This window comes from Triturus cristatus, chromosome 1_2 (assembly GCF_964204655.1).
Source record: "Triturus cristatus chromosome 1_2, aTriCri1.1, whole genome shotgun sequence".
In the NCBI taxonomy this organism is placed as follows: Eukaryota; Metazoa; Chordata; class Amphibia; order Caudata; family Salamandridae; genus Triturus; species Triturus cristatus.
In genome coordinates, this window is record NC_140580.1 from 775,261,990 (window position 1) to 775,274,271 (window position 12,282).

Consider the following 12,282-nt stretch of genomic DNA (forward strand, 5'->3'; position numbering starts at 1 on the left):
ATTTAGATTTTTCTTGGGTTGTTTTCACTTTATTACTCTTAGAGTACTGCATAAATACTTTACACATTGCTTCTATGTTAAGCCTGAATGTTTTGTGCCAGGTTACCAGAGGGTTAAGCACAGGTTTATGTAAAGACGTTTGTAGTTTGACTAGATTGTGATTATTAATCGAGGTGGGTTCTCACCCCCTAACTAATACTCTAATTTTTTACACAAACAAATTACAGATACCAAATATCTGTGTATATTATGACAAATAGGTTAAATTGGTAGCATATATTACTGCAATTATATAAAGCCAAATTCCTTGCTTTTTTGCGGAGAGGGTCCTTTTGCCCCATCAATTTTATACTATTGAGCATGGCTGGCCACAAAAGCTCCTAGACAGACATTGCCAGCAGACCCCATCATGGGTCTAATTAGAGAGTTTTCTGACACAACAATCTTATCAATATGATGCCCCAAGAGACACAAGAAAACCACAGTACAAGGTATAATGGAATACGAGACCTCTGCTGACCCATTCTGCACCAGTCCAGGACTCAACATCAGCAACAGAGCAAGCACAGTTACAAGAGTCTATGTGATCCTTAACACCCATCCAGCATAAGACACCACTACACTCTCTAATGCCAAATCCAGGCATGAGCATAGTTCGCAGAGTTCTGCTATTTCTCAAAGTGACCCAAAAACTCCGAACTTCCATTTGCGCTGATCTTCCTCCCGCTCAGGTAGAAATTCTTCCCGAGCAGCAGCTTGTGTTTGTCAACATACCGTTCACAAGCACAAGCGGGAAAAAAACTCTCTGCTGAACAGGCGGAGTGGAGTTTTCTGCACTCCGCGAGCTCCGCCGAGTGCGGAGTGCAGAAAACTCTGCAAACTCCTTGAACGGAGCTGAGTTCACTGCCCAGGCCTGGCCAAATCATCATCCTAGAGTGAACCCCTTCATGATGTTTTGATCTCAAAGAGGGGAAGTTTAAAAAAAACCAGAAAACCTGTCAGGAGCTCAGAGAAGGTGAAGAAGCCCGACCTAGGCATGTTCTTTGTGTCCACTGTCTACCCAGCTGTGTGCATAGCTCTCTGCCACTCTTCTGGCATCAGTTATTGACTCAACAGATCCTGATAAGGAGATGTTCTTTTCTGTAACAGCCTGTTGCTAACAATTTTCCACTTCATTGTTAAATATTTTCATGTTCTAGGTTTTAGTGTTTGAGAAGAGTATGAGTGAGAGACACGTTCTCCTGTTATAAGTAGTGTCTTTTTTTTATAATGAAAGAGAAAAAATAACTTTCACCAGTGACATCAAACTGGCATCCTGAATGTCAATAAAGCATATATGTACAGTGATTGGCATCCTAAGCTAATCACTCTACCTGGTTGTTATGTCCTTTGTATCCTTTAATATAATTGCATTTAATATATTTACTAAAGTTATTATTCAGTACCTTGTGTTGCAACGAAAGTCTGTCATACCTTGTGTTGCAACGCAAGTCTGTCATAATGTTTTCCAGTGTCGTCATGGCATATCTGGTTGGAAGCTCCACGTATGTGGCCCGTTGGAACTTGAAATCTGGTGTACTTGGACATCTGTTGTTGTGTTCTTTTTAGTGTCAAGCCTCCCAGTGCAGGTTCTAGCGCATGCGTCTCGCTTGCGAGACAATTTTATATACAAAATGGTCTTTGAGCTCGCCCAGTGCTTTACCAACTGTTGGCTTCACGTCCCTCTTCTTTAAAGCTGTCCTAATTGGCTAGTGCAACGGAAACGCCACTTCCGACGATTGCTGTTGAGCAGAGATGAAGCACAGATTGATTCAACTTAATCTGTGCACATCCACTGCTCCAGACATGATTTAGGTACTAGTTCTTCCCCCCTCACTCTCCTTGCTTCCCTAGCGCTTGTGCTTTAGCACTCCTAAACAGTACATGTGTTTTTCTGCAGACTGTCTCCCCTCCTTGCATCGGTACTTACACCCGATAAGTGTGCATGCGCGTGTTTCCAGGCCATGTCTCCTCCACACTCACTTCGTTACTTAGACTTGGCCCCCCACCCCTGTTTGTGTTGAGAACTCATAAGAATGCATATTTTTCCAGCAGACCCCCTCCTGTATTTCCCTCCCCCTGTGCTGTTCTCACCCGTCCCCCTCCCTGCTGCACTACCCCTTATCCTTATCCTCACTGCCTCTCACGTGTTACTTTCCTTTCCTTTCTCTGTGTTATCTCGACAGTACAAGCAATACTGCTGAAGTGTGACACACACATTGCTCTCGGGTGTTGTTTTTGAATGGTAGATATCCACTTGGTTCTGTTGAGGGGCACCATACTTATGTTCTGTCAGTGTGATCTCTCCTTGCGTTTTCTTTTTTGTTTAATGCCCCATTCTTCGTCCTTGCACCGTTTAGTTTGCTGACATTAACCCTGCACGTTCTATCAACATTGTTTTCCTCTTGTGATTGTGATTGTGCTGTGTGCCTGTTAGAGCAACAAAAACAAAGTTGTTAATACGCATATGATATAAAAGGTTTGCCCGCCAGTGTATATACTGCTAGTTGAAGCCTCCCTAGTTGGGCTGTCAAAATTCAATTTGTTTGTGGCATAGAAAAGGAAGCGGGTTAATGTTTAATTCCATAACCAAAATTAAGTTTTGTTACAATTCATGGTCAGGGGTAGTGGGTTCAAGGTTCAAAGACACTTTATTCGGATAACGTTGTATCCATAAAAGCACAACAAACAAATTAAAAATATGGATAAGAGAGTCATAATAAAATCCATTAGCAACATACAATATACAGTAATCTTTCAAATTGATAGATATACAATGGAAAAGCTCAAAGATTGGACATCATCTGACGTGCTCGAACAGCAATTCTCAAAAAAGTGCCTATGCGAAAAACCAGCTCTTCATCATCCAAGCAACCTCAAATAACCATTTTCCAAACTGATGGGCGTAAACTTTTTAAAATACGGGGTTAAAAGCCACTTAATGGATTTTAAATAATATTAACAAAAAGTGCAATATATATTGGCCACTCTGACCATCACACGGGCAGGGTAGGTGATCAAGGTCAGACTGGTGACCAAGGGGAAAGCATAATGCACATTTAATAGTGCCTACCCTTAAACGGAATAAAAGGCTCCTCTCTCAACGACTCATAGACAGAGTGAGGACAGTGAGGTAGTTAGCCAGCGGGTGTACAGGGTGTTCAATAGCCATATAGCTATGGACAAGGGATTTTACGGATTCTTTTTCAATCCTTTCCGCTCTATATAACCAATAGAGCACACTCCTAAGCTAATTTTTATTCATGGTCACTGCTGTGCTAGGATTTGTGAAGATGCATCCCTTATTAACGCTACATAGGCTCTGATACATCACTGACAACCAAGGGATATCCTTCCCTTTCTCGCATCCTATACAATCACTGATGATCTCTCTTGTAAGAAGAGGGCGGGGCGGGCCCTAATAACATCTTCAATAAAGTTTAGGTTAAGTTACATATGTCAAGTATATTGAGGTGTGGAGATTGGGATACCTAGAAGCTTCCTGCAGAATCTGTTCTCCTCCTGTTGAATGCAGGAACTCTTAGCAAAATCCCAAACCTCAGCACCATACATAGCTGTTGGCACACATTGAGATTTAATTTTTTTTTAAATAGCTAAAATGGCACCTGTTCTCTTTGGATGTGGAAGACTGAGAATCGAGTTGGTGGCCTTTAAGAACTTGCTCCTGGAGTGAGCCATATGCTCAGTCCAGGAGCCGTTCGCAGCAAAGACCACTCCAAGATAAGGAAAGTAGCTAATACTCGTCAGCTTCTGATTACCCACAGATATAAAACTAAGTTGGCATTTCCTAGGACCACAACATATTATAAAAGACTTTTTAAAATTGGTACTTAAGTCCAAACTGTCCATATAGTTAACAAAGCCCTGCACTAGAGTGCGTAAGGAGTTCGGAGTGTGTCCCATAAGGACCGCATCATCCGCATAGAGTAATACCGGGAGTGTTTTTCCTTTATTTTTACGGACGTCTTGGGTCAATGGTTTTATTCAGTCCATTAATGTAGATGATAAAAAAGAGGGGGGCCAGAACACAGCCCTGTCTGACCCCCTTGCCTACCTTAATGGCTTCAGTGACCTCGCCCCCGCAGCCAATCCTGACCCGGGCTTTAAGGTCGTTATGGAGGTGCGCCAAGAAGTGCACCAGGGGCTCATCCAATCCATAGGCCAAGAGGATAGACCAGAGCTTTGACCTATTGACAAGGTCAAAAGCAGAGGTCAGAGCCATAAAGGCCAGATAGATTGGTGAGCCTGTGCAATGGTGTATTTGCCCATAACAAGATTAAGATTTAGGCATTGTTCGTTGGTGCTAACCTTACTTCGAAAACCCAATTGACAGGAATCTAAAATACTATTTTCGTCAGACCACTCTAGTATCTTGTTGTATAGGACTCTACCCAAGGTTTTAAGGTATTGTCAATTAGGGAGATGGGCCTATAACAATTGGGTTGGGAACTATCCCCCTTTCTAAAAATCGGGACAATAATGCTTGTGGACCAGGAACTGGGTAATGGAGGGTGTGTTAGGTTGTTAAAAACATTTAAAAGAAGAGGCGCCCAAAAGTGTGGTTTACATTTGATGAGGTCAATAGGCAGCCCATCTGGGCCAGGAGCTTTGTTAGCCACACTCTGTTGGATCGCTTCTTCCACCTCGGATAGGGTTATCTGTATTCTGGTTAGGGGCCCCGGCTCATAGTAGTCCGCCACTTGTGCGGGAGCAGCTTAAATTTTTGTAAAGTGATTTTCCCACAACTCACTCGCAATGGTGCAGCCAATAGGAGTGAGAAGCTGCCCCATGGATAGCTGATCCCTCACAGCTGACCAAAATATATCAGCCTTTTTGATGTTAGCAGCCATTACTGGTGCCGCCCAGTGATTTTTTAAATTTCCCCTTTCCGATTAGAGATTGCAGTTTTATACCTCAGCCTAGCCAATTTCACTTCGGGATTGCACCTTGGATTAGATGATAGAGCTCTGCGTAATTGTTTGTTTGTCTCAGAGCACTTGTGATTGAACCATCTGGAACCGTGTTTCATAAGGGAAATGGGTTTTGACAAAAGTTTTAATAGCTAGGCAAAGTTTATTAAAATCATGAACAGCTTCAGGTAATGGGTCTTGGGCTGATAGGCATGAATTTATGAGGTGCATGTTATTCTTTACCACTGTCTGAAACAGATCATTATTATCAATGCCCCTCCATATCAATCTCAAATTATCGGTAGAGGGCATTAAGTTCCAGGCCTCACATTCAGAGGAAAACATCGGTTGGGGGGCTAGTCTCAACCCTATCTTGATTGGGTTATGGTCCCCTTGACTCGTGGCGATAACTTCTGCTTCCATTAAATGGTCTGAGAAAAGGTTAGATACAAAGACAAAATATATAGTGGAAGAACACCCCCTTCCTCTAAATGTTGGCACAGGATTAATATTTGCGTGCGTTGTACCCATGATGTCCATGGCGTTGGTGAAGTTATGCGTACTCAAAAACATGGCCAACTCTACACCCCCGCGACAGATGGAGCTAGAATTATAAGACCCTGGGCTATGTGAGAAATCTCTTATTTTCGCATTGAAGTCACCCCCAAAAGGGTACCAGTAATTTTGGCAGATTCTTGCTGGGAATCAAGATGGGAAATAAAATCAAAGATAAAATTCCCATTAGGGATGGAGTTAAAATCATTGTTGTAAAAATTGATCAAATGAAAAGAGACTCTTCTTTTAGACAATAAAACTTTGAAGTTGCGACTGTTAGTTGGTAAAACCTTGATGCTGCCACCGGCAGCAATATTAATCCCAATAAATAAGCCCCCCCGAAGGGTGACCAAATTTAGGAGTAGGAGCTACAATATTATAGCAATGGAAGCCGTTAATATGTAATTCTCGGGTAGCCCAGGTCTCCTGAAACATAACTATGTCCTGGTCCTTTATTAAACATAGCCATGCCGGGTCACTGAGCCTCGGCTGAAGGCCTGCTACATTCCAGCTCAAAATGCTCAAATCTGTATCAACCTTAGCTTTAGATGTAGGTTGCTGGTCATCTATTGCGTCAATAGAAGGGAGGGGTACAGAAATCTGGGGATCTACCAGAATGTGAGGTTGATGTTCCGGTAGGGATGGTTGTTAATCCTGTGTATCCAGATCTGATAAGGCCTGAAACCTATTGGATACAGGGATAGAGATAGGGGCAGCCAAATTGGCAATAGGCCTAACTTGCGGTTTATAAAAATAACCCAAGGAGAACGCACAAATTCTGGGACTTTGAATGAATCTTTGCTCACGGAAACTTAATATACAACGAACCATATGGGGCCTGCGAAAATTGATCACAATACAGTCACCATCGATGTTTTTAGGGGATTGACAAACCCACCCAACTCTGCGGACCATAAGGATCTCATTCATGTTGGATGGGTGAAACCTTTTGTGTTTTATTAACCAGTCCACAGTCTTGTTGCGAAGGTCAACCCAAGACTCCCTCGGGTCCCCTAAAAGAGTGGGGACGCCAGCAAGAACTAATACATAAGGGCAGGTAGCTGGGGGTAAGTTCAAAACATCGGTGTTGGGTTTCGCGCGTTTACTCCTCATACTGTCTACTGCATTCCTGCTTAGGTCAGTTAGTGTGGCGCCGGAATCTAAGCATTCAGGATGACTGCTGCATAGACCCAGGATCCTCGTGTTAGGCTCCCGAAATGAATCCTGTGAATTCCCCTGACCAGTGCTGGGCATCAGTGCAGGAGGTTCTTTAGATTTGCGACAAATTTTACAAGAGCTAACAGATGGGGACTCTGAGTGCGCGGTGGAACTTGGAACTTGCAGATTAGAACTTGAGTTAACATCTGCTGGCGTTGGAAGGCCCTCCTCCACATTAGCATCATGATATAAAGACACTTTACTACTTCAGCTGCTTAAAATGTCAATGGCAGTAACCACTCGTTCTAGCTTTTCCCAAAGGGGGGTGAAGTTCCTGTCAATCAGTTCTTTAAAGTGGGCTAATGCAGTTTCCAAAACGATTTCCACAGTAGTAACTAGGTCTGGGCGGTAAAGGTTGTTCCGCTTGCGGAATTTGCGATATTTTGACATTTTCGCGTTCCGCGGAGAGTGCAATCTGCCGCAAAACGGGAGTATTTTTCTTGTTTGCGCTTTAAAAATGCGTTCTCGCACGTGCGGTCGCGACTTACCGAGTCCCTGCGTTCGCCGACGAGTTTTCCAATCCGTTTGCGTGCGCCACGAGATGTTGGATTGTTGGTAGCCGGTCACGCTATCCCACGAGAGTTTGCAATCGCGAACACGTCATTGCGATCGTGAACACGTCATTCATCCTGGAACAGGAAATAAGCATCGCGAGCAAGATGGGCGCGCCCATTAGCGACCGCATGGGCAAGTTGGAGATATATTTCCCTGCGAACACGCAAAAGCACATCGCAAACGGGCAGGAAAAGCAATCTCTGCATCTTCGCAAAAGTTCCGCGTGCTCGCTGAGATTTTGCGCAATTTCGCGATAATTTGCGAAAGTCAATTTCGCAAATTCCACCCACCCTTAGTAGTAACAAGAGCAGCCTCCCCGATGATATAATCCGTTACTGATGGAAAAACGACGTCAGTCTGTGAACTCAGAGAGTTGGTTAGTGATGTTACATGGTCAATTGCGTGGTTAGCGGAACTAGGACCCTTTGTGCCTTTGGGTTTTTGGGTTGCAACGCCCCACTTCCATTTAGCTGGTGGTACTCTCACCTTGTTCTTGTCTCGGGGTTTAGCAACCCGTGCTCTAGTAGTTATGCTAGGCCCATTAGGGGTACCCGTGGGTGGTGCATCCAGGGTTACCACGGGAGAATGTGGAGACAAAATTGAGGGCGTGGGGGACAGGCGCAATTGTGGAGTGCCACCCGGGTTGGGGATGTCTAGTAACAGATGGCTCTGTAGTGTACAGGGGTCTAAAGAGAGTAATCGCTCAGTTATTTCAATTTCATTTGTCAGCAATGATTCAGCCTTAACAATAAATGAAACTAGGGTCACCGCTACTCCTTTACTCTTGCTCATGGTAGGTCCACGAATCATGTATGGGCAATGGCTATGGCAATGGCCAAGTTCAATAATACATATGTGATGCTAATACTAATGCCCAAGGTAGGGATATGCACAACAGTACCTGGGAGCGGGAAGGTGTGATCCTGTGCAGGTGACCAGGTGTCAGAGGGGGGGCCCAGTCCAGCCTCTTCCGGGCTCAGACGGGCATGGGCGGGCCCCCCCTTGGCCCGGGAGCCCCGGCCACCTCTTATGTGCCTCCTGGCGCTTGGGATGTGCATTGGCGCCTCCCCTGGCACAGAATACGGGCTGGATGTGGGCTGGCAGGCAGGTAACAACAAACACGGGCTCCCGCACTGCGGTAGCCCCGGCCGCCTCTTATGCGCCTCCTGGCGCTTGGGATGTGCGTAGGTGCCTACCCTGGCACGTGGAACTGTGGGGGATGGAGTCCTCACCACTAGATACGGGCTGGATATGGGCTGGATGCAGGCTGGCAGGCAGGTAACAACAAACGTGGGGTTCATGGTCAGGGGTAGTGAGTCTGTATACTGCAGCACCTTTTTTTGACGGTGGCTCCTCCCATAAGACATCCTTGAACGGCCATTACCTCATTTTTCAGAAAAAGATGAAGAGTCTTCTTTTGTAGGTTTATTTTCTAGATAAGCAGGACAGTTGACTTGTAATAGAGAGATTACCTTTATTTCGTAAATTAGAAATGCCTTCTGTTTTATCGTCCTTATCAAATGCACTCTCCTAGCACTATGGAAAATTCCTTGCATGTAGAACACTGACTCCTCTCTTGTCTCTTGAAAGTTCAAAGATCTGAAAGGGAATCATAAACATGCCTGATTAACTTCCATATAATAAACTGTAGCCTACAATAACCACATAAGTCACTGACTTCAAAATGGCATTGTTTCACTCCTGTTAATAGCCTATTAGAATCCACTTGTGATGCCACAACATCTGCTGCCAGACACGTGCTGCCAGCGTAAACGGCGGGTCGTGTCATCCAAATAATTATTTGTTAGATAATGTTATCTTTGGGTTTCGACATATTGTGACATTTTTTATCAGATGTCCCTGTTAAAGTCTTTTTGTAACAACATCTAAACTGCATATTGTCATGGTTATTTTCATAATATTAAGTCTGCCATCATTCTATTGATTTATACCGAAAGGTCCTTCCTTAGCAAGGAGAAAGAGTTCAAGATTGTAAGCAGAATGTGTGTTACCATGCATCAAAAGTAATAAAATATCCTGTCTTACACAAAAAAAATATTGCTAGTCACCTAGGAGTTTGGTAGACTTACAAAATAGTTTTGACCCATTCTTCTCTTGGGTCACAAAATTCCTTGATAACATGTAATATCCTCAGACCATAGAGTATATTCAGGGCCACTGAAATTATGCATCAGGGAAGATCAAATGATGTGACAGCATTTACTAAATTATGTGGCAATAAAAAGTAAATTATCTGGTGTAATGTAGCACATTTTGTAACAGTATAACTTCTTTATTCTGTCATTTTTAGTTCTCGCATACCAGATAACTTTTGACTTTAACTTTTGGTTTTCTGTAGGTAAAAGCCTCTTGTGGACCTTACCAAAAACCTTCAATGGGCTTAGAGTCTGACCATTTTTTCACACTATTATTACTCTCATTTGCTTGCTTTTTATTAAATGGCCTTCCTTCCTCTTATGTCTGTCCCTTCACTGGAGCATAGCTTCCCTCCTTTTGATTAACTGACTTGTATCCTTCCACTGCTCCCTTTTAGGAAACCACCTGTTTCTTTTTAAGCACTTAAATTTTTCTTTATAATAGAGTGCATTTGTTTTCCACAACTCTCAGGCTTCTTCATCCACCAAATACTTGCACCCCATTGGCTCAGTGCTGCTCTCTTCATGTGCTTCTACTCCTGTCAAACATTAATTGTGCACACTTTCTCTCTCTCGCTGTTGTGTTTATTTTACCATGTTTTTTCTCCTTTTCTATCCACTTCACTTTATTTATTTACCGCCACCTCAGTCACTTCCTGTTGCTTTGCCCCACCCATTTGGCCGTTGGTCCCCCAAACTCCACCAGTCCTTTATCATATATATATATTTTTTTTTTAAAGGAACCAACTCTTCCCAGTGGCTGCCCAAGTGTGTTGCTTGCTAAAATGCAATCAAATTTTTAATTTTTTTTCACTGCCCCAAGTGCTGTTTGCCTGTTCAGGTGGGTAAATAATACACTAAATAAAGTTGCTCCCTCGTCATTCAGTAGGTGCATGCATAAGTGGTGATCATGCACGTCATGCGTCCTGTGTCATCACGCATGCACAAGCGTACCAAAAGCAGACACCTGTGGCATTGTGACAAATGTTATTTTATTTTCTTCAGTGGTAAACCCAACAGGTCCCAAAGTCCAGGTTACTGGCACTGCCAGTGCTTTTTAAATGTCATTATCATTATTACTATTATTGCTTATTTGTTGTACAGCCGTAGGACACGTCATTTTTTGTATATATAAATAAGCATCTGTAATGCAATAGGTCTCGCATTCATGCGAGTTTGAGCTATTGGCATTGTAAATGACAATGCCTCTTAGTTATGTTTTGGGTTTTAAAACATAACTAAAAGGCATTGTCATTTACAATACTAATAGCTTAAACTCTCGCAAATGCGAGACCTATTGCATTGCAATAAAGAGCCTCCTTGACCACTTCTTAGATTGTAAATATCAGAGGTAGAGACCGGTCAGCGACGTCTTCAAAGTAGTGATAAATAGTGCAGTTAAGAAGATGTGTCAGTGTTGTAAATAACAAGAAACACAAAGTGTGAAGTGAGAGTTACATATGATCCGAGCTATAAACACTAATAAAGCGCTCCAACACCTTTTGCTTTGTGATTACACTGTCGAGCTCAGGAGGGAGGCTATTTTCTGCCTCAATGTCATTGCTATATTTGGCCTAATAAAAAACACTCCAGCTGTAGTAGGGTCCTGGCTTCATCTCCTGGTTCAGGGCGAGCTGTGCTTAATGGCAGGCATGGGGGAGGCAGAGAGGGATGGTCTTGACTGCAGGTCTAGCCTCGTACCATGCCCCTGCTATTACTAGTGAGTTAGAGGCGCTGAGGTGGTGGTATTGGCATTGGTGGCATTGGTGGTGGTATTGGTATTGGTGGTGGTGGTTTTTGTGGTGGTGGTATTTGTGGTGGGGGTATCGGTGGTCGTGGTACTGGTGGTGTTGATATTGGTGGTGCTGGTATTGGTAGTGCTGGTATTGGTGGTATTGGTGGTGGTGATATTGGTGGTGGTGGTATTGGAGGTGGTGGTATTGGTGTTGGTGGTATTGGTGGTGGTGGTATTAGCTGTGGTGGTGGTATTGGCTGTGGTGGTGGTATTGGTGGTGGTGGTATTGGTGGTGGAATTGGTATTGGTGGTATTGGTATTAGTATTGGTGGTGGTGGTATTGGTGGTAGTATTGTTGGGGGTATTAGTGGTGGTATTGATGGTGGTGGTATTTGTGGTGGTGGTATTGGTGGTGGTGGTGGCATTGGTGGTGGTGTTGTTGGTATTGGAGGTTTTGGTATTGTTATTGGTGGTGGCGGTGATGGTATTGGTGGTGGTATTGCTATTGGTGGTGGTATTGGATAGGTGGTGGTGGTATTGGTGGTGGTGGTATTGGTGGTGGTGGAATTGGTGGCGGTAGTATTGGTGGTGGTGGTATTAGTGGTGGTATTGTTGGTGATGGTATTGGTGGTGGTGGTATTGGTGGTGGTGGTGATATTGGTGGTGGTGTTATTGGTCATGGTACTGGTGGTGGTATTAGTAGTGGTGGCATTGATGGTGGTGGTATTGGTGGTGGGGTATTGGTGGTGGTGGTATCTGTGGTGATGGTATTGGTGGTGGTGGTGTTGGTGGTATTGGTGGTGATGGTATTGGGGGCGGGGGTATTGGTGGTGCTGGTATTGGTGGTGCTGGTATTGGTGGTATTGGTAGTGCTGGTATTGGTGGTGATGGTGGCATTGGTGGTGGTGGTATTGGTGGTATTGGTATTGGTGGTGATAGTATTGGTGGGTGTTGTGGTAATATTGTTGGTGGTGGTATTGTTGGTGGTGGTATTGGTCATGGTGGTATGAGTGGTGGTGGTATTGCTTGTATTGGAGGTGGTGGTATTGGTGGTGGTACTGGTGGTATTGGTGGTATTGGCTGTGGTGGTGGT